Raw genomic sequence first — 25,061 nt, 5'->3', positions numbered from 1 at the left:
ACCGCGGGAGGAACGTAGAGACGATGGCTTTCCAACCCTCCGATCATCCAAAGGCCTTTGTCAACCCGTCGATCGCCAACAAACCCCTCCTTCTCGATGTTTCCTCCTTTATCTATAAAGGAAAGCAACAGAGAAGGGGGAGGGACACGAAGCAGCCATTCGTATTGATCACCTTCGTCCCTTCCTTCTCTCCTGGAGTCTTCGGTCTTCTCCCTCTGGACGCTCATCTCCTCCCCAGTTACCCTCATTTACAAGACTCTCTGCCTCATCTTCCATTTCTGGGCTCTCTGAGATGTCCACTGTAAACGGCTAAAGATCGATCATCCCTTCGGACGATCCATTTCGGAAATCAAGCCTGCGGTAATACAAAAGGGATTCATCACCCCCCCTGGTTCCCGATCTCCCCTTTTAAGGAGTCTGTATATTAAGTTGCTCTTGGATATCGGGCATTTATCGGGAATATGTGGAAAAAGTCATCACTTGGAATCATAAATCCAATTTTATGAGTTGTAATAAGTTAGGATTTAATGAGAATTTACATTTCTTGTTTTAGATAGAATGAATGAGCATTGTAAATATCCTGAATTGCTTGTTTTCATGCATCTTTTCCTTTATTTCTCAAAATCTCACAATGGTGAAACACGAATGGCACGTGCACCATTTCGTAAGAGGTAAATTAATCCTAAGTTGATGGTCCATATCAATGGCCATAGTCAGGGTGTGGACAAAACTTAGTATTTCTATCTTTTACGAAATAACATTGGATCCACACTGGAACCGTTTTCAAAATTCATCATATTTTTCCTAAATATCTTCTTCTTTTATCAGAATTTAACTTAAAATTAATTCAAAATATATACCAATGGCCATAGTCAGGGTATATTGAGAGTCAATTTCAGTTTAAATTCTATAAAAGCACCAAATGTATTTCATTCTTCACCTGAGCTTAAATATAGATTATTATATAATACATCCAATGACCATAGTCAAGGATGTATTATATCTTCAATCTTATTTTAACTCATTTAAAGAATGGAATAGCTTTTCAAAAACCAATTTCAAAAAAAAAAATTCATTCATCATTTAGGATAGAACTGCATCATATTTTTCAAAATTCCTTTTTTAAAACTCCAAGTGATGTTAATATCTTCTTCAATCAATCTTCAATTCTTGCAAAATCCAATTCATTTTTTCATTTTCAATTCTATTTCATTTTTCAATCTCAAAAGTTCAATTTAACTTTGAGATTTCAAAATCATTTTATATCCAAAGATTCAAATTCAAATCAGATTCCAAAGTTCAAGTTGACTTTGAAATTCCAAATTCATTTTATATTCAAAACTCTAATCAAAATCAAAGTTCAATTTAACTTTGAGATTCTTGATTCATCTTCTGAATTTAACTCCAAATCCATTTTAGGATCCAGGATTCAACACTCATATTGGATCTCAGACTTCAAATCCAATTTTCTTATAGGATCCAGAGTCCAATTTCACTTTGGATCTCAGACTTCAGATCCAAATCCATCTTAGGATCCAGAGTCCAACTCACATTGGATCTCAGACTTCAGATCCACAATCCATTTTAGGGTCCAGAGTCCAATTCTATATTTAATCTCAGATCCAAATCCATCCTGGGATCCAGACTCCAATTTCACTTCAGATCTCAGACTTCAGATCCAAATCCATCTTAGGATCCAGAATCCAATTTTCCCCTTTTGATCTCAGACTTCAGATCCAAAATCCATCTTAGGATTCAGAATGTAATTCCATTTCCAATTTTAGATTTCAAATCAAATCACATCTGAATTTCTTAAATTCATCCCTATTTTTAAAGTACCATCTGGATTTCTCAGATCCCTTTTAAATCTCCAACTTCAAAATATCTAAATTCAATTCCATCTCAAGTATTCATTTCCTAAATTCAAAGTTCAAATTCAAAGTCCATTTTTGACTTTGAAACTTCATTTTGAAGCTTCAAGTCATTCCTTCTCATTTATTCTTCCAACTCTGATTTACTTCAAAGACTTAGAACTTCTCTGATCTATTCAATCATTTCTTCACTCCCTTATCAAGTTCATCTCAGAATACTTGGAAATTTCCAAAACATTCTTTTCAAAAAGAGCATACATCCTTGCATTGCACAAGTATGATTCATTGTGCATTTAGAGTTATAATAAATTCTTAGATTATACTTAGGCAAAGCAAATGGCATAGATTCGATCCTTGGTTCGATTACCCCTGATAAAAGCGCCAGGAACGGTCGAACCTCGTACCAACGAGCGAATCCCGTCTCTCTATTTTTCCCGCAATATTTTCAAAAAAACGGAAGCGAGTAATTTTCTAAATACTTTTCAAATCAAGGTCAAGTGAAAACCCGCAAAAGAGTTCATCTCGCTTCTCTCTTCTTTATTTTCACTTCTCTCTTTCTTTTATTTTCCTCCCTTCAAAAAGGAGGAAAATAGAGGTTAGAAAAGGGAACGAGAAGGAAGAGAGAGAAAACCCAAGAAAGGAAAATTTTTGCGATGATCACAGAGACCCATGAAAGAATGTGATAAATATTCCATACGTATGCATCCATCCTCACAAAAAAAATTTGCATAGTGGTGAATCTGAATATTTGTGGGGTTGTTAGTTTGTGTATGTTTTCATATATGTTGTTTAAATATGCATATTACAGGTATTAGAAGTTTATACAAGAACACATACATAAGTATATGATTCGAAAACTTTGTATATACATCTTTCTTATGTTTATAAGATGTTGCAGGTATACACATGTTGGGTCATAAGAAAAATTATTATATATATATATATATATATATATATATATATATATATATTTATTTATTTATTTTTATTTTTATTTTTTTTTTGAGGCCTTAGGGTTGGGTCACTAGACTAGCCGAGTTGGGCACGGCTGTCCAAGTCTGGTCTGACCTTGCAGTGCCTTGGCAGGCCTGCCAGGTCCAGCTGAAATGGTTCAGCTGGCCTGCTGTGCACACAGGGCCCCACCCAAAAAGGCTCGACTAGAAGAGCACCTAAAAAAAATTCATCTTCTTTTAAAGCCTCAGCCAACTGACAGTTGGCTCGGTGCAGGCCTAGTTTTAAACCTAGTCGACTATCAATCGACTGGGCGTGAATTAGGGGTATAGTACTAAAAAAAGAATCTTTTAATAAAACTTTTTTTTCTGCACGGTGGTTGGGTCGACTGGCAGCTAGCCGAGGGAGGCTCGACTGACTGCCAAGACCTGGTAGACCATACACAGGCCCAAATCGGGCCTATGCATGGTCTGCCAGACCCATCCGAATGTCTTGATTGGGGCTGGTTGGGCTAGCCTAGGGCTCACAACGCCTTTTCGGGCTCAGTCGAGCCTCTTGGCTGGACTGGCGCAGGCGTGGCAGCCTTCTGTTTGGCTTAGCTGGGCCTGATCAAGACCTCAACCGATCGGGTCAGTTGGGTGTTAAGACTTCTTAAAAAAATAGGGAAAGGTTTGGGTATTCAGTTATGCGTTTCAATTTTTTTTCAGATTTGTTAATTAAATTAAAATTGGCTTGTTGCGTACAAAAGAATGGGGTTTTGTTTCCTATGCTTGGAGTTGATACGATATGCATCACAATATGCTATTTCAAGTGGTTCCAAGTGCTTGTGTATACTTAAAAAGAATGTGCTCAGTCATATGAGTAGTTTACAGATTTTTGCTAAGTGTGTTGGACTTATTCTTTTACAGGCTATGGAATAGAAATCTTCTTATGCTTTAATTTGATTGTAACATGTTGGATATGAATGCATGTCTGGTTGTATGTTATTCTAAAGTTTGTTTTGGTGCTGGTGCTTACATGATATGAATGTGTGTAGCCATGTAATTAAATTTCCATATTTGGGTTATGTACATGCATGTTGATGTTAATACATGTTATGAATGAAAAGTTTCATATACTTAAACTGATGTGACATGTTAAATTATTATGCTTTATGAAGTTTGTTTCAAGTGCATGTGCATACATAAAATTGATATGTTGCGCATTGTACCCAAATGCATGTGTTCACTTTTCTAAATTGAGGAGATTCGTGAAGGAAAGCATGTTTATGAAATGGTTTCATAAAAGCGCATGTACTTACATGGTGAACACATGCATATGAATGTTATATTTCATGCACATTGTTAATTGGTTAAATTGGTATATATGAATATGCATTTGGAGGCATGTTGACATCATTGCATATATTGCACGCTGATATGATTTTTTTTGCATATGGTGCATTGATGATCGAAATGAAACATCGCAGGCCTGAAGAGCCTCGAGCTTTGATTTGCACCGACTTTATTTATAATAAATGCATCACATAAATCACATTAATGTTGTTGCACTACATTGCATTGTTTTATGCTTTTTCGCGAGCGGTGGTCCATTGAGGGTTCTCACAGTGGAATATGTGAGCTTTTGCATTGTTTTCATGCTGATTTGCAAATTAAAGAATTGATTATTAATAAACAAATAAACATAAAAGAACAACATAATATATGTTCTGAGATCTCTCATTGTTAGAATGAGAATCTTAGAGTTTTGGTTTTGCGGGACCATGAGGATACAAAAACTATGTGTGCTTCATTGATTAGCCTTGAACCCGATATTGAGGTTTTTTCTCCTGACCACGGTTTTAGGAAGAGTTCATCACTTTTCCTAGGGGTGGTGTGTAGACACAACTGTTGTTTTGGTATACCAAGAAAAGTAAAAATTGTGGATAAGTGGTCTCTGGTGTCCCAACATTAGATGGGTAGTTTAACGTTCCAAAGGTTGTTTCGGATGAGGGCTAAAGTTTGGAAGCCAGTAATAAAATACAAATTGTGTGTTAAGCTACCCTAGGAACCTAACTTGAGCTCAGAGATTTTACCCGTTTGGTGTATCTGCGGGCAACGACAATTAAAAAGAGAAACTTAAATTGTGTGCATTTAATAGGGACATGCCTATGAAAAGAAAATTTTAATAAGATGTAATAATTTACTCATGCATTGCACTGAAACCATGCATATTCCTGTTGTACATTAGATCATGCATGTTTACCTGTTCCTTAACTGTTAAATGTTGGTGAATGCACAATGTTTTTCCCCAATGCATGTTAAATGATTGTATTGCTTAAATTGTTGTCCATGTTATTTATTAAATGTTCTCTCATGCTTAATAATTGTCTCTAATGCATGAATGCTTAATAAAATTATGAATGTGTCATAATTACATACCTCTAAGTTATTGCATGAATTTTTATTTGTATTCTTTATGCTTATTTATTTCATTAGAGGGATTTGTATGCAGAATTCTTCAGATTTTTTATACCCTACTTTTGTTGATTTTTACGGCCTCAGGAGATCAGTGAAGTGATTCGCTTCTGGGAGAGCTACGAGTACTACACGTTTGCTAGACAGCTTCGCAGATGGACAACATGACTCTGTTTTTCTTTATTTTTTTTATATTTAATTGTCTATGCACTCTGATTTTTTTATGCAATTATCTTGAGACTATTATTTCTTACTTAATTAATAAAATTTTGGTTTGCCATTGTGTAAATGATAAATGTAAGATCCCTTATGGTTAGTTGGTTATCCAATTGGGAGTAGAACTGTAAAGGCCTCGGGTCTCTTGGATATATTTTTGTGATGGTTTAAAAAAAGACTGTACTTTTTAAGGAGTATGAGTTAGGGTCGTTACAGGTTTGGTATGAGAGTCACCATAAAATCTTACACTTTTATCATCTTAGTAGCATTAAATTTTTTAATTTTGGTGAGTCATGTCCTGAAGCGTCAACAAGTCGTGCCTCATACTCCAGAGCAGTCTTCTTCATTGTTTAGGCTATTTGATATCTTTATTAAAACACGTAAATTTTTTTATGATTGATTGCATTCATAGTTTAAATTCTCATTTGGTGTGAATTTAAAAGTCTTACTGTGATTGTATGAAAGTAATTTGTTTGGGATCAATCCTAAGAGAGTAGGATCGATCAAGGTATAACTTGTTACGACAATGAAGCCATACATGATACTTCAAGTACAAGGTTTTGATGATGAGCAAGTGTAATCAACTGCATTTCAGCTAAGGCTATGAAGAAATTGAAGAATTCGATGAAGAATCTTTAAAGACTAGTGTGCAAATGTTTTATTCATTAAAAGTCTTAGATTCTTGTAAGAGCCTTACTTAGAATGCATATTTAGGTTGCATTTCACCTTAAAAGTCTTTAGAAAAACTTTTCTAAAAGAAACCCTCTTGAAAATCTTTTTAGAAAATTCTTTTCTTAAATTTTCATGTTTATTAGTCGACCAATCGACTTACCAGTCGACTAATCCTTTCGCGCCATATTTTTCTAAAAAGTCATTTTTGTCAAATTAGTCGACCAAAGGTTTTATCAGTCGACTGGACAGAATGTCTGTTTTCTGGAAAATTAGCAGCAGTCGACTAATGGTTTTATCAGTCGACTGAACAGAACATGTGTTTTCTGAAAATTTAGCAACAGTCGACTAATGCTTTTATCAGTCGACCGAACAGAATGTTTTTTTTTTAGAAGATTTTAGCAGCAGTCGACTGAAAAGTTTTTTAGTCTACTGATGATATTATCAGTCGACTAATTTTTCTCTACTCGACTAAGTTTCAAAAGTTCAGATTTTCAAACGGCTCGATTAACAGATCAGTCGACCGACGATAACTGTCAGTCTACTAATAACTAACTATTAGTCGACTAACTGATGTTTCAGTCGACTAATTTTGTCGTTTTCCTGAAACTTCAAAAAGGCGTGTCTCTTTATTTTTCAAACGTTTTGATCATTTAAAATGGACACTTTTGACACCCTTTCATACTCTCAACGTATGGAAAACTTTGACTATAAATATGAGTGCATTTTACACTCAAAACAACAAGAATTCAATCGATTTGAATCACTTACTTTTTGCTTTTCACTCCTATTCATTCAAGTATTTATTTTCTCACTCACTTGATATTTTCACTTCAGTTTTTCACTCAAATCACTTTGAGAGATAGTGAATTCGTGAGTAGAGTATTTCAACAACCTCAAAAGTCAATTGCATTCAAAAGAAAGGCTCATAGGTTGTATTGTAAGTTGTTATTTCTTTTCTGTAAAAAGAAGGACTCATTGGTTTAAAGGAGTTGTTTGCTTTCAGTAGGGTTGTTACTGAAAGTGAGACCGGTTTTGGTCTGTGTGATCTTGTAGTTTACAAGGTTGATAGTGGATATCTCAAGCGGGTTTTGCTTGGGGACTGGATGTAGGTCGGGATAGACCGAACCAGGATAAAATCTGGTGTTCTTTGTGTGATTGCTTTTCGAATTGCAAAATCCTTCAATATTCTGCAGAAATTTTTTTAAAAGCACTATTCACCCCCCCCCCCCTCTAGTGCTCGTTGCCTCGATCCTAGTGCACTTTCATAACTTTTCAAATTTTTATGTTTTAGATGTATACATACACCTATTTAGTACGTTCTAATTTCATGAACGAAATTCTTTTAAGAAGGTAGGGATGTAATATCGCGTATTTTCACACTTAGTTAAATTTGATTTTTTGTCAAAAATTTGGCTAAGTTTGGAAGAAAAATCATTTGTGCCTCAATTTTTGGTCATTGTTTTTTAGTCTGGGCTTGGCCCAGGTCCCATCAACAAGGTCGTAACGAGCCAATCAAAGCGAGATAAAAAGTTTAATTTTTTACTTTTAAATTTAAGCAAAATTTGAGTTATTTTTAGGTGAAATTTGGAATTTGATAGTAGTGTAATATGTCGTTGGATTTGTTTCAAAATGCCTAGCGCAACGGTATGTTACTTTTCTAGATTAGAGTTTTGGTTGACCCAAAAATCATATTTTTAAAAAAATTAAGCAGTTTATTGAGCTGGATCCAGAGTTGGATCATATTGGATCCAATTTAATATGGATTTGGACTCTAACCAAGACCCATATTAATCTGGATTTGGTCTAGTCCAAAATCTATTTGGGTTTTTGGAGTCGGATTTGGATCTTAGATCTGAATCCAAATCCAAGCCCAACAGTTTTCTAGCTTTAAATTCAATAAAAAACTATAATTTGGAGTTTAGTAAGGTTAAGAATCCTTCTGGGTTAATTTGGCTATTTTTGGAAGCTTTTAGATATTTTTTAATAACTTAATATTTAATAATTAATTAATTAAATTTTATTAATTCCAAAAAATTGGTTTAGGGCAGAGTATGACTTCTTAAAAGAGTCCTCCTACTTACCTAAGAATATTTGAGAAGTATTGAGAAAGAGTTTTAAAAAAATTGGGAAGTTAGAAAAAAATACCAAATGTGGAAAAATTAGCTTTTGAGGAGTTTCAAAAAAAATGGAAGTAGGGAGAGTTTCAATTTTTTTAAACTTCCTTCTCCAGCCATCTAAAGAGGGCTGGAGAAGGGGGGGGGGGGCGTCAGCCCCTCTCACCCTCTTTATATATGAAACAAAAAAGAAAGAAAGAGGGAAAGAAGAGAGAGAAGAAAGAAAGGGAAAGAGAGGAAGAAGGAGGATCTCCTTCTCCAACCAATCCAATCTTTCTCCACCATCATTTTCTTATTCCTCTTCAATTTTTTTGCAAAGGTACGAGTCTCCTCTCTTGATTCAGATGAGGTATTGAATACGAGTGAGATTTTTATGAAATATTTTTACTGGAAATCTATATAATATAAGAAAATATGGATGAATCATGTTGTAGATTAATTTAGATATATATAAAAAGATGTTGAATTAAGGTTGTTTGCGTAGAGTCATAAATCTCAATACGTATGAATCGGTTGTTATTCCATATCCCTTACATTCATGTATTGTTTAGTTAGAAGACCCATGAAAGCATGTGATAGATAATCCATATGCATGCATCCATCCTCACAAAAAAAATTGGATAGTGGTGAATCTGGATATTTGTGGGGCTGTTAGTATGTGTATGTTTTCATATGTGTTGTTTAAATATGCATATTACAGGTATTAGAAGTTTATGGTCATGTGTATGCAAGAACACATACATAAGTATATGATTTAAAAACTTTGTATATGCATCTTCCTTATGTTTATAAGATGTTGCAGGTATATGCATGTTGGGTCATCAGAAAAACTATTATATATATATATATATATGGAGGCCTCGGGGTTGGGTCACTGAACCAGTCGAGTTGGGCTCGGCTGGTCATGTCTGGCCTGACCTGGCAGTGCCTTGATAGGCCTGTCATGTCCAGCTGGCCTGGCTTGGCCTGCCAGGCCTGCTGTGCACACAGAGGCCTAGTCGAGAAGGCTCAGATGGGTGAGCACCTAAAAAAATTGTCTTCTTTTAAACCACCAGCCAACTAACAGTTTGCTAGGTGAAGGCCTAGTTTAAAACCCAGTCGCCTGGGCGTGAATCAGGGGTATAGTACTAGAAAAAAGGATCTTTTAATAAACCTTTTTTTTAGCATGGTGGTTGGGTCGGCTGGCAGCCAACCGAGGGAGGCTCGGCTGACGGCCAAGCTTTGAAAAAGCATACACAGGCCTGAATCAGGCATGTGCATTGTCTATTAGACCCAGCCGAATGTCTCAATTGAGCTGGTTGGGCCAGCCTAGGGCTCGCAATGCCATGCCAGGCTCAGTTCAGCCTCTTGGCTGGACTGGCGCAGACTTGGCAGCCTTCTATCAGACCCAGCTGAGCCTGATCAAGACCCCAACAGACTGGGTCGGCTGGGTGGTAAGACATCTTTCAAAAAAAAGGAGAAGGTTTGGGTATTCAGTTATGCGTTTAGATTTTTTTTCAGATTTCTTAATTAAATTAAAACTGGCTTGTTGCTTATAAAAGAATGGGGTTTTGTTTCCTATGCTTAGAGTTGATATGATATGCATGACAATATGCTATTTCAAGTGGTTCCAAGTGCTCGTGTATACTTAAAAAGAATGTGCTCAGTCATGAGAGTAGTTGACAGATTTTTGCTAAGTGTGGTGGACTTATTCTGTTACAGGCTATGGAATAAAAATCTTCTTATGCTTTAATTTGCTTGTAACATGTTGGATGTGAACGCATGTGTGATTGTATGTTATTCCAAAGTTTGTTTTAGTGTTGGTGCTTATATGATATGAATGTGTGCAGTCATGTAATTAAATTTTCAAATTTGGGTTATGTACATGTATGTTGATGTTAATACATGTTATGAATGAAAAGTTTTATATACTTAAACTGATGTGACATGCTAAATTATTATACTTTATGAAGTTTATTGCAAGTGCATGTGCACACATGAAATTAATGTGTGTTGCGCATTGTACCAAAATGCATTTGTTCACTTTTCCAAATTGAGGAGATTCGTGAAGGAAAGCATGTTTATGAAATGGTTTCATAAAAGCGTATGTACTTACACGGTGAACACATTTATACAAATATTTTATTTCATGTATATTATTAATTGGTTAAATTGGTATATATGAATGTGCATTTGGAGGCATATTGACATCATTGCATATATTACACGTTGATATAAATTTTTTTGTATATGGTGCATCGATGATCGAAATGAATCATCGCAGGCCTGAAGAGCCTCGAGCTTTAGTTTGCTCCTTCTTTATTTATAATAAATGCATCACATAAATCACATTAATGTTGTTGCACTATATTGCACTGTTCTATGCTTTTCCGTGGGCGGTGGTCCATTGAGGGTTCTCGCAGCGAAATATGTGAGCTTTTGCATTTGTTTGCATGCTGATTTATAAATTAAAGAATTGATTATTAATAAAAAAATGAAGATAAAAGAACAATGTAATGTATGTTCTGAGATCTCTCATCTTTAGAATGAGAATCTTAGAGTTTTGATTTTGCGGGACCACGAGGATACAAAAACTCGGTGTGCTTTATTGATTACCCTTGAACCCGATATTGATGTTCTTTCTCCTGACCATAATTTTAGGGAGAGTCTGTCACTTTGCCTGAGGGTGATTTTTAGATACAACTGTTGTTTTGGTATAGTAAGAAAAGTGAAAATTGTGGATGGGTGGTCCATGGTGTCGCCGACATTAGATGTGTAGTCTAACATTCCAAAGGTTGTTTCAGACGAGGGCTAAGTTTGGAACCCAGTAATAAAATACAAATTGTGTGCTAAGCTACCCTAGGAACCTAACTTGACCTCAGGGATTTTACCCATTTAGTGTATACACGGGCAACGACAGTTAAAATGATGAACTTGAATTGTGTGCATTTAATAGGGACATGCATATGAAAAAAAATTTTAATAAGAGGTAATAATTTACTCATGCATTTCACTGAAATCATGCATATTTCTGTTGTGCATTAGATCATGCATGTTTACCTGTTCTCTTAACTGTTAAATGTTGGTGAATGCATAATATTGTTCCCTAATGCATGTTAAATAATTGTATTGCTTAAATTATGATCTCTGTTATTTGTTAAATATTTCATCATGCTTAATAATTGTCTCATGAATGCTCAATCAAATTATGAATTTGTCATAATTACACACCTCTAAGTTATTGCATGAATTTCTATCTGTATTCTTTATGCTTATTTATTTCATTTGAGAGATTCGTACGCAGAATTTCTCAGAATTCTGACACCTTACTTTTGTTGTTTTTTATAACCTCGGAGGATCAGTGAAGCAACTCGCTTCTGGGAGAGTTACGAGTACTACACATTTGCTAGACAACTTCATAGATGGACAACATGATTGTTTTTTTTTTACTTTTTTCTTACATTTAATTGTCTATGCACTTTGATTTTTTTATGCAATTGTCTTGAAACTATTACTATATATATACCAAAATACTCATAGGGGTATTTTGGTTTTTTCTTGTAATAGGCGTCAGCCCATTAGGGGTTAACCATATTTTATTTTGTTTTTTTTTTATTTCCTTTATTTTTGTACTTTTTGTTCTTTTAGATTTGATAAGATAACTCTAGCTAGCTGTTGGAGCTGCTCCCAACGGTCACAAATATGACAGTTGGGAGCAACCCAACAACCACTTAGAGTTGCCTTCTTTTATGTCTTCTTGTATTATAAATAGGCCTTCATGGTCTTTGTATTCTTCACCCTTCATGAGAGTTCTTCTATGCAATAATAAAATATATTTTGACCCTTGTGAGGGTGGTACGGTTTATTCAATCAAGTGTTTTACTTGATTGAAGTGTGTTCTTGTTTGTTCATAAGTGACATTTTTGGATTTAATCCATTTCATTATATGGTATCAGAGCTTTGGTGCGCTTGAAGCATTGTTCCAATAAGTTTCAATAAGAGGATCGTGATAGCATCAAGAGGAGGATTGTGAGCTTGGTGAAAACAACGAATCATGGATCGTTTCATCAACAAGCACACCATCTCTCAAGCAAATCTCGCTAGGCATTTTTTTTCTCTCTTTACTCGCTTTCTCTTTTTCTCATTGTAAAGAATGAAGAATGAAAGGGAAGTAATCGTCTCCATTCTCGTACGCCTAAATGATACAAACTATATGATGTGGGCATTCATAATAAAACACAAAATATAGAAAAAAGGTTTATGGGGTTTGGTGGACGGTACCGAAAAGGAACCTAAACTCATTCTCACCAAAATTAAAAATGGAAAAGAAGTTGCTCTTCAAGGAGAGAAAATTTTTAAAACCATTTTTTATTATGAAAAAAAATGAAAAGAGTGGAGGATGGGTCATTTTAGGATAACTGGATGGCTCATCAATAGTGTGGACATTCACAAGCATTCTAGCTTGGCGAAATTTGATTTCACTAGTGATGCATGAAAATATTTTAAAGACATGTATAGTCTTAAAGATATTTCTCACATATGTAATGTGTGAACCTTCTTTATATAATCTTGAAACTTGGTTACTAATACCATTTCAACATCTTTGAGTGTCTATTTTCTTGTAACAAATCAAATCATATTTGATTAATGATAAAGAGAAGCATCTATAAATAATTATTTTTTTTTGCGATTCTCATGAACTAATGCTTGAATAAGAGTGTTTTTTAATTCAAACCCTTATCCTATTAGCCGTACTCACAGCTCAACTATGTTTTTTGTGTGCCCTTAAAGTTTGATTTTTTAATGATCACAACTCAACCATATTTATGAGCTTTGAATAGATGTCATAAGCTTTCTAACGAGACAAAAATCACCTCAATAGATACCTACATCAAAAGTTACGGCAAAAATGATTTTTATGTCAAAATAGGTTTGATTCGAGTTCAAATATGTTCTGAATGATTAATGGACCTGATTTAGATCTAATTATCATTCAATTCTTTGGACCTGATTCAGATCTAATTATTATTCAAATCTTTGGACCTAATCCATATTTGGTTGTTATTCATATCATAGTATTCTATTCAGATCTCATTGACATTTGACTTGATCCAAATCCAATATCTAGGTTTACATTCAATAAACCTTTGAGATTACTCTCATCTTAGATTCATTGAGCTTAGTCAGTTTCTAAGTTGCTTAGCCTCTAAGCAAGGTAACTTCAGTCAATAGAATGCAACCTTGCAACAAAAGCTAATAAGAGGAAGTCATATAGACCATTTGACGAATCAGATGTTGATTGTTATGTAGCAATAATTGGATCTAGATAGTCAGATCCGAACTCAATAAGATTAAAACTAGGATTTACTTAAAAACCTATAAATAAAAGGTGACCTCTAGTACTTGACCCATTTAAGAGTCTCATACTAAAGTGCTAGCAGAGGTTTGCTAGATCTATATCTCAAATCATCGTACCTACATGAATGTACTATCAGATCATGGAGGAGCGGACTTTTAGATCACTTACATGCCCTAAGAGAGGGCTCTATCATATTCAACTTGGTATTTGGAGCTTAAAAGACTAAAGAAACTCCAAGTCTGAAAAAGGTACAATCGAGACCCACTTTGCCTCTCTTGCTTCATTTTGGTTTCTCCTTGATTTTTATTATTATTCATACTTATACACATATTTGGCTTAATTTGCATGAAATATCACTATTGAAATTGGAGCTCGTGAATTCAAATCTCTTTTGTCATGGATCTCAAACTACAAAGGTCGAACCTGCATTCGCTTCACCTTTTCATGAGGAAGGACAATTGAAGCTTGAAATGGGGTCCTTTATATTCCAAATTAATTTTACAATAAGGATTTCATGAAATCAAGTTTAGCATTTGCATTTTTGCAAAAAAAAAAATAACAATAATATAATCAAAGAACTTTTGAGACATGGATTTTTTAGAGCCAACTTCATTTTAGCATTGGCTATCTTCCACTTCTTTATATCATATACTTGAGTATCAGACAGAGTTGTGGTTTTATCTCCACCAACATAATCTTATAGTTCTTCACTAATAAGATATGATTCTATGCATGACTTTCATATTTTATAGATATTGATTTAGGGGCAGCATAAAGAAGTTGCTAAGCTTTTAAACAAAATTCATTTCAAATAAATTTAAACTTTAAAACATGTTAAGGATATCATGTGTGGAAATACGATTTTTTCAATCATGAGCAAATTGTTTCTCAATTAGTGCATGCACTAGCCTAAGACTTGATCAACCAAATGACAAGAAAAAAGATACAAAATAGAAAGCAAAAAGAAAATTTAATTCTTTTTCAAAGAGCTGAGAGTACAATATAACCACCACTTAGGAACCTTTAGAGAGAACTAACTCACTAAGAATTGAACTACACTCATCCCTGGATACACAAGTTAATAAAAGAACCGACTCTTATACCCTTAAAAGACATAATACCTCTAAGATAGCTAAGGACCCTTAAAGAAAGAACATCTCTCACACACAAAAAAACTTGGACCCTCTAGAATGGGAAAGGACTCCCTTGTGAAGAATATATGAAAATGATGTGTTTTCGTGTAGGGGGAGAATGGGGTATTTATAAGGAAGGATTGAACATGAATTTCAATAAAGTGTGATAAGGCGAAGGAAATAAAAAAAGTAGGTGTGGGTTGAGGCACTTTTAAAATGAGAGGGTGATAGTTTTGGTTGATATAAAGGATAAAGAGAATTTAGTTTAAAAAAGGAGGGAGATGAGTTTTGGATGGTGAAAAGGACCAGTCACAAAAGAAAGGAGGGTGATGGGTTTTGGTGTGCAAGTGGGGCCTACTAACATAAAGGAAAAAAATGCTTTCAATAAAAATTACAAGACCATCCTCACTACAATCACTCAAATAAAAATAAAGGCAACCTAAATAAAAAATAGAAAAACACTTTAATTTTTAACAAAGCTATTATTGTTGTGGAGATTGCAGCACCTCAATATGAAAATGAGTTTTTGTGAATGTGGATGTAGTTTCTACATCAAAACTAAACCACATTTACTGTTGTGTTTTTCCTTCAAGTCAAGTTTAGAAACCCATGGGGAGCATCCCTTTCTATAAGGCAAAAGTTGGGTTTATTCTCAATGGGTAGAGGGGACCTCAAGGGTTTTACCAACCAATGAAATGATAGAGTTTCTCCCTTGCGCCTCACTTTTGGAGTTGGGGTTGAGAGTTTTCACGTGTTTAGGATATTAGTGTTTTAAGAATTATGCCTCTAGCAATTGTATTTCTTCACATCTTGCTCATGGATTTTACGCTCCTCTGCATGTGGATATAGGCCTAGATGCTAAACCATGTAAATCTTGTGATTGTCTTGTTTTCTTCTTCTCTTTATCTTGTGGTTTGCTTCATTATGATTATAGTTTTTTATAATGGTATCTTTGGTGCTTAATCATGATTTAGTTTGTGGTTTCATGACAATCAACCCAACCATAATTAAATCTAGCTAATGTCTCTGCCGTGTCAATTGATATTTTCTATACCTAGAATTTCCTATACATGCTCCTCATACCACTTGCATAACAGTCAATGTAGCAGTGAAAGTAGGTTGCTGGATCAATTGGGAGTTCAAGTTTTTTTCCTCTGTTACTAAAGAACCATTTTTCCATGCTACTTATTCTATTTACCTGTAAATATTTCCACAATGTGAATATATCATTTCTTATTATGAACCAATAGAACTGCATGCCTTGTCCCATTCTATAAGTGAGAGAGAAGGTAAAAGTTTGTTTCTAGATTTGACTAGATAATTCAAATGGTAAAAAAAGGTTACATCATATACATTTATCAAGAATGAAAGTAAAATTAATGATAAATTAATAATTTTAAAAATTATAAAATAGTTTTATTTATGACTATTAAAAAAAAAAAGACTTTTGGAGAGAGAGAAGAAGTTACCTCATTATATGCCTATTAAAAAGGGGGGGGAGAGACTTTTTGGAGAGAGAGATATTCTTTATTTTATGACCAGCAGAGAGGAGGGAGGGGTCATAAATAGTAACTTATTAATGTTTGAGAAAATTACAATGTGACATGTAAGTAATGTTTTAACCATCCAAAATTCCATTGACAGATGCCCATCACTTGTTCATGCATCACCTTCATTTTCCATGGAGTTCATAACTGGATAGACAACATCAGAAGGATGTTTGGCCCTCAGACATTCTCTCTCTCTCATTGCACCTCAATAGAGATGTAAAAAAATGACTATTTATATCATTTTTTTCTAATATTTAGCCGAGTATGGATCCCATCAATTGACTTAAGATGAGTTTAATCCTACATTCAATCCTAGCCATGCAACCAACAACTAGGATTCGTCTATCTCACCTAGATGTGGACTGAACCTTATCCAAATGCATCAGTTGGACGATTTTGTATCTTATGCCAAATGATGAAATCCTTTTTGTATTTAACCAAGGAAAAACCCACTTGACGTGAGGATTCCAGAAGAGAATGATGTCTAGCCGCATAACACAACCCAAGTGGGTTTAAAGCCCTCAACTACCTCGAGAGGGATTCTACTCATCCCTACCCCATCTTCATACCCCTCTTAAATCTTACCGAAAATGACATAGATGGTACTCACTTTTGGCACAAATCTGAGTTTTGAAATGCAAATGATAAATATTAAAAACATGGCCAATTTATTATATAAAATATAACAAACATGGCCATTTGTGTGTGTTATTGCCTAAAAAACTACAAAAAATGACCATACTGTATAACAAAAATGATACATTTTTTGAAATGCTCAGCAATTTTCACTATTTTTCCTATGTCTAAAATCACAAATATTCAATTTTCAAAAGTTTGTTTTACATGTCGCACATGTAAACTTTTTAAATATATGTGAATTTCTTCTCAAATATGACTATTTTTTACAAAATAGTCTATGTTCTTAGATCTGTATCTATTCGACCTGACATCAAAACTTGTGTTTTTATAGTCATTAAAAATTCGAGACACAAACCTGTAACTTTTCTACTTTGAGTCAGAACCGAAAACTCTTCTAAGGTTCTTGTTTTTTAGTTCCAAAACTAGAATAGAAGCATAACAACCAAACAGTTTATCTTTCAGAGGACGTTTTGATACAAAAAAATGAAAGATTTCAAAAAAAATGATAAAAGAACAAAAAAACTATACAAAAATAGTTTTCCAATGACATCTAAATCACTGAAAAACAATGAACGAATGTTGAGATATATCCCCAATAATGTTAAAAAAAAGATGAGTAGGTGCGGTTGTGCCAATCACAATTGTTTTATGCTATTTTTCAGCCACATACACTGAAAATCTAGAAAACAACAAAAAAGGGCAGACATATCAACACATTAGCTTTCTAACGCCATCAAAATCGCCTTAATCTAATGAGTAGTTTGGGAGAAACAACTTCAAAATGATAGATTTTTTTATTGTATAGCACCCTCTGACTAAAAGGTAGATTCATAATTTTTTTACAGATCTCACGAAGTTCACATAAAATATAAGCAAAAAATAACCAATATTTATGAAGATGAGGAGGTTAACATATATTTTACGCAAATATGAGAAAATATGTATATATTTTATGCAGACTTTGTGTGGACTTTGGCATAAAATATATGCAGGCTTCCTCATCCTCGCTTAAAATATGAACAAATTTTCTTATATTTTTTTCTTATGTTTGCATAAAATATATACGGACTTCTTCATCCTTAAATAAAATATATACAGACTTCCTTAACTATGCATAAAATATATATGTGAACATCTTCATTCATGCATAAAATATATGTGGACCTCCTCATTTTGTTCAAGTTTAATAGAAAGTTTGTATATAAGTTTATGCAAACTTCGTGAAGTAAAAAAAAATGTGCAAACCTCATTTTAAGTGTACTTTCTCGTCCTCATTTATGTTTGTTGTTTGCATGTTTAAGAGAAACAATATATCTTGCATGTAACATTTCTCTTTAACCGCTCATCGGATTAAGGTGATTTTAGTGGCCATAGAAAGCTTAAGTATCGATTTGTCTCTTCTCTTTTTTTTATTTTTTTTAGATTTTCAGTAAAGGTGACCAAAAAATAACACTGTTTTTTCAGTTTCTCAATCTACATGAAGAAACAACAATTCTGTTAGCAAGCATTCATAAAGTGACAATGAGTATGTTTCATTACATTGTATTTATGCAGTGACAGCATGTGCTACACTATTTCAATAAGAAAAACCAAGAAAAAATGACTATTTTACATCATCCTCAACCTACTTTTTTTGCTATTTTTTATATTTTTAAAATTTTTTAAGTGCCGACATTTTTATAATATTTTTCAACTAAACCTATATTATAACAAGATTGGCATTGCAAAGATATAGCCGAGACTGATATTTGTGATTATTGTACGTTTGTATCACCTTCGCGCTTTAATGAGCCTTAGCTCAAGGATCAAGCTTGGTTCATTTGAGTAAATGAGCTTGAGCAGACCGAAGCCTCTTACATGAGCGTGTTGTGTAGCCCTAACTAGAAGATTTTTTTAGTCATTTTGTCATTTTTCTCCAAAGGTGTCCAGGGAAATATAGGAATTGTTGTGAATGTGTTAAATAGCACTTAAGGCATGCTTTCACTTTGACAGTTTGTCCTTGAGGGTTGCTGGTACAATGCTATTCATTTTTCTTCTGGGTGCTTTTTTACTCATCTACTAAAAAACAATCAGTCCAAATGTGTGTAATTTTTTAAGACAAATTAAAGTTAATATAAATGAATATTAAGTAATTGAGTAGGTGCATACCGGGTGCTTACAATGTGAATAATAATCACTGTACATAAATGGGCTAGAATTGGAGATTGACGAATGGCTACAATAAGCTGCTAGTCACATGGGTACGGGTATCATACGATAATTCTAAAAAAATGTGGGTACAGGGACATGGTTCAATAGAATATACTATATATCTAAAATATATTTTATATATTAAAAATATAATATAATATAATATAGGACATGGCAAATGCCATGTCCAGGTACCAGTGTCAATATGTGTACGGCACCTAAGTGTCTTGTTGCAATAACATAGCTGCTAATGGTTTATGATGAGTCCTCAAGCATCTCTAATCCTTCATGTAGTTTTTAGAACAGAAAATATGCAATCTTAAAGTCTGCATTTCAGTTTTAGAATTTAGAAACAGGAACCTTAAAGGGGTTTCGGAAAAGTTATAGGCATGTATCTCAGCTTTCTAACAACTACAAAAGCACAAGTTTTTGACATTTAATTGAAAAGATATATATATGAGAACAATGATTATTTTACAAAAAATAGACATATTTGAAAGAAAATTGGCATGTACAAAAGAAGTTAAAGATCTTTTTACATCCAAATATTTATGATTTTAGACAAAAAGAATATCGAAAATTAGAGGGCTTTTAGGAAAACACATCAAATTACCTATACAATATGATTGTTTTTTGAAAAAAAACCAGGTGCCATGTAAGTATCGCCTAGAAAAATGCCATATAAGTTGTCACCTGAAAAAATCATGCACCATGTATAGGGATGGCAGTGGACCGGGGCAGGGGACAAGGTCTCCACCACCGCCCTGTTTCAAAATCTGAACCTCCATCCTCACCTCCATCTCCGCACATGGATGGATTTTAACCTCCACCTCGCCTTCATCCCCGGTTCAACGGGGGCGAGGCAAGGCCCGTTTCCCCTTCGTTTATAGTCATCCCTTAAAGGATTGGGGAAGGGGATGGGGCGGGGCGGGGCTTGGGATGAGGATGCGGCGGGAAAAAGCGTAAGTCCATCCCCGCATAGGGATAGATTTTAACCTTCATCCTCACCTCCATCCCCGTTTCATGCGCTTCATCTCCGATCCAAACAGGGCTAGGTGGGGCGGATCCCCGTTGTCCCCCGGTATACTGTCATCCCTACCCATGTAAGTTATTGCCCAAAAAATTAAATGCCTAAATGTGTAGACAAGAATGGGCAAAATTGTTAATTGAACAGTAAATTGGCCATATTTGTTATATTATTTAATTTGCGGTTAGCAATGGTATTTTCAATAAAAACAAGGGACATCTACATCATTGTCCATAAATCTTGTGATGCAAGTTATTTTAATCAAATATGACCCTAGAGATGGATTCAACATGGCTCATTTAATAAGAATTGGCCCTATACGATATTTTTCCAAAAAAAAATGATTTTTTTAAATCATAAAATTTTGTGTTTGTCAAGAGTAAATTGTTTAACCACCAAAAGATCCTACACATGTGTCAAATTCCAGCAATTTAAATGTCGATATTCAGTAAATGAATGATCGCAGATCACATATGTAGAATCTGAAATGAAACCCCAAGGAGGGGTTATGAAGATAGTAGGGGCAGAGCCACATTAGAATGAAGGTGGGCACATGCCTACCCTGACTCACTGAACACACCCCCCCCCCCAAGGGGGTATGGGTCTGGGCAGTGCCCACCTTGACCCGCATCAGTCCCACCCTAACCGTAAATGACCAATGATAGTGGTCAGGTCAACCTGACCACCCCGCAGCAGTGCCCACCCTAATAGTAGTGCCCACCTTGACCCGACCGGGTCCGGTTGAGGGTGGGCACTGGTGCCCCGTTAAGCCCGATGGACCCCGAGTCTCGACCCTCCCCTTTTCCAACTAAATCCCTAATCCTCTCTCTCTCTCAATCCCTCCCCATGACCCCACTGTGGCCTCCTCTCCATCTTTCCGACCCTGCTTGCTCGACCCCACAGCCAGCCCCCCCCCCCTTCCTTCCTCTCTCTCTCTCTCTCTCTCTAGACGCGATGAGCTGTCTCAACCTCCTTAGAGGGAAGATGATCGCCTCTATGTACTCCCGGTCCTCCAAAATATATGAATTTTATTTCTTTTTTTCCTTTGTTTTCCTAATTTTTCTTCGATTTTTCATTCTTTCTTCATCTTCTTTTTTGTCCATAAATTGTCGTTTTCTCATTCAAAAAAAAGAGAAAGTACCGGTAAGAATTTTTTAATTTTTTTTTATGTTTGTTTAATTTTGTTGTGGATATATTTTTAGGCCTCTTTTTTCCTTTCAGGTTTGTTAGATTGTGGATTTTTCCTTGATCTTTATATGTTTTCCTGATTTTTTTTTATTTTCTTGCTAAAATCTCTATAATATTACATTAATCAGTGCTATTTTTATTCAATATCGTATTAATCTCTTCTACTTCTCCATCCATCTCACTAATCTCACTGTTTTTTAGTAAGATCAATTTATTTCAGTGTACTTCTTTTATATTTTCTTCTAATAAAAAATCTTGTAATCTCGCTTTGTTTCATTGATCCGTCATTTTTGCCTAATTTTTAGTGTGCAAACTTATACTAAACTTGAAAACTTATATTTTTCGTGTTGTTTTTATGTGTTTACGAGGCACACACCAAGTGTTCGGTGAAACGCCTCAACGAATTTGAATGTGTTGAATCTGATTTTTTTTTAAGTTTATTTAGATTAATTTAATATCATGTTTTTTAAGTTTATTTTTTTTCCTCCTTCTAAGTTCATAGGGATGGACTGATTATGGGTCACGAATCTTGATTGCATATCAGATCCACGAGCTCCATTATCTGACTTGGTAAAAAAGCTAAACAACTATGTACATCATTCAAAACATGAAGAAGAGGTTGTTTAGAATCTTTAGGTTCTATTGGAACTGGTTGTTAGCCATGTAGTTTGAGGTGGTGGAGCAGGTGCTACCTATCACACTGTTGGTATTGAGGACAAAAACAGGGTTATATGACACAGATGGGAAGAGTCAAACTAAAAAGAGTTACCTCTGATCTGTTCATGGTGAGTGCAGTGCAAAACCAGGTAACATGGATATTTGAACTATATGCTGATAGGAAAGAATATGAATGCTTTGAACCTCACAGAGGACATGGCATTGGATAAAAATGGTTGGAGGAGAAGGATTCATGTAGAAGACCTTGAATGATTTTCTTTTTTGGTTCATATCGCCGACCCTAATTGTTTTGGGATGAAGGGCGTAGTTGTTGTTGTGTTTCATACCAGTATGAGATTCTAGTACACCTGAAACAGGGTATGCAAGGCAAATTGACATTTCTATGCAACTATGGTTGTAGCTTAACATGATGTTATTTGATTTGTTTAGTAATTTTAGAAAAAATCATATCATTTTCTAATTTTTATTTATTTAGTTGACTAATAGTATATTATTTTTATACAAAATCAAAAGTTAACAAAACTTGGTTAAGTCACCAAGTTGACCCGCCGAGTCACCAGTGGATGAGCTGATTCTCGAGCCACTGAGTTTTAGGACCATAGTTTCAAACAAGGATTCTAATTATGAATATGACTAACTGTAGTTCCTTAATGTTTTCTGCAATTGCTAGTATAGTTTATTATCATAATTCTTTTTACTGTGTATTTTTGCCCACCCTAGCTTATATTCCTGAGTCTGGAAGATAGGGACGACTTTGGAGATGGAAACTATTTGACCTTTCTTACTCACTAGAGAGCCTGCCACTATATCAGGTGGCGTTGCCCATCCTGGTGGACCAACCAAAAGCCTGATGCCAGAATCCCCCATTCAAAAGAATTTTACGGGACTTGACGTGTAAAATACTAGAAATTAAAATTACCATCAATGGTGGTTTCAATATCACCTGATCCAAACCTCAATTCCACTGATAATGGATGTGTATCCTGAGTATCGAACTTCAAACGTCGTTCACCTTGAGTGCACCTAGCCAGGTGTGCGTAACACTTGTAGGCCAGTTCAGATTCAGTTGGGTTCTCAATGAACCAACTCTAGCCGGTTGAATCGGTAGAGGCCTTCCACTTGGGTGCAAGTGGATAGCTGATCATCGAATGGCGGACCCGGACAGGGTCCTCGTAGGCCTCCTCCTTAAAAGGGTAGCATGCAGCTCCCCTCCTTTACATGTGTAAACTTCACACCTTCGCTGTATGGAAAGAGGGCGTCCCTCTTGGAAGGTGCATATATGTTAATTCAATACCGAACCTAATATTTTAGGATGCATATTTCCAAATTAGACAGTTAAACGATAAGGAAAGCAGTTATGGGTTAAGCCAGAAAAAGCACATAAAAATGACATGTTTCCCTCTTTGCACGCCTTGTGTCCTGGCTATACATGCACCAGTCTGGAAAGCAGAGTACCAATACATATCTGCAAGAAGGGTGGTGTTGGGTAGCAAAACATGGGACTCCCTGTCCCTCTTGTACTCATCGTAGCCATACTCCTCTTCTCTTCTTGTTGCTGTAAGTTTGTTCTTACATGCCTGGTTTGTTTTGGTTCTCATCACATCATTGTGGGTTTCAAAGATGAAACAGTTTCTTTTGTTATTTTCTATAGATAATAGAAACTCAAGATGCAAATAGATGATCGATAGTAATATGATGCTGCTTCAAGCCCACTGTGATTGATTTCTTTTCTTGTTTTTTCCTTCGTTTCCTTTGGTATTGTCTTTATACTCTAAATATAATGTCAACGATGATGAACTTAAAAATCTGGAACTGTCATTGAGAAACACAGAAAATTTTAAACCTGATATTCTCCCTAATATGCTGTGGCTTTAATCACCTCCTAACTATAAGAGTCTTCTGCCTGATGTGTGTGTTTCTTGTTTTATTCCTTTTTGTTTGAACATTGCAGGCGGGGATGATGGAAGGCCCAAGGCCAACCCGTTGCTGTGTGCTGTGGAACTGGAAGCAAAGGGCTGCCAATCTGAACCCACTACTTGTGATGAAAGCTGCCATGCTGCCAAGGATGGCAACGGGCTCTGCCTGATGAAAGGAAGGTACCAGATAGCCTGCGTCTGCTACTACACTTGCCCACCACCACCCTCACCACCACCACCTCCACCTCCATCAATCCCACCACCACCGCCTACTCTATCGCCAACACCACCGCCTACTCTATCACCAACACCACCGCCTCGATCACCTCCACCTCCGTCAATCCCACCGCCACCACCCTCACCACCACCACCTCCACCTCCATCAATCCCACCACCACCACCACCGCCTACTCTATCGCCAACACCACCGCCTACTCTATCACCAACACCACCGCCTCGATCACCTCCACCTCCGTCAATCCCACCGCCACCACCTTCACCACCAAAGTTAACAAGGGTATTTCCATAGAGAACTGTATGTGGGATGAGAGAGAGACCCCTGTGTTCTTCGGGAGTAATTCTGTACCTTTTGGGGGGGATTTTCTGACACTTGACCTGTAGTGAATAATTGAATTAAAGAAAATATCAGTTTCTTCACATAATTCGCCATTCTGTACCGTTTTGTAACGGTTCATGATTTTGCCGTCACTCATGCACTTGTAACGGTCGTGTCACAGATGTTTCATGGGAGGATGGATGATGAGACAAAAACCAAAACAAAATGAATAAATCAAAGAAAATGTAAAAAGACAAAGCTCAAAATCCTCAAGCACCATTTTTTGATTTAGGCAAAATTATATTTAAATGGAACGACATGTATATATATATATATATATATATATATATATATATATATGAGAACTGATCTTATTAGGTCTCATTTCTCCTTCTGCTCCGTTCTGCCCCATAGTTTTTAAGTGTTTTATGATAGATCTGAACCGTAAGATGTATTTAGCATGCTCAATTTAGTGAGAATTGACTCTTAAATCATATTTTTTATGGAAAAACATGTTTTTATGAATAAAAAAAAATGGTATCTTCATAGTCATTGATTTTGGATCA

The sequence above is a fragment of the Nuphar pumila genome, chromosome 2, assembly GCF_984573655.1.
Source record: "Nuphar pumila chromosome 2, dmNupPumi1.hap1.1, whole genome shotgun sequence".
In the NCBI taxonomy this organism is placed as follows: Eukaryota; Viridiplantae; Streptophyta; class Magnoliopsida; order Nymphaeales; family Nymphaeaceae; genus Nuphar; species Nuphar pumila.
The sequence above is the reverse complement of the archived record's forward strand: the minus strand, read 5'-3'. Positions refer to the sequence as shown.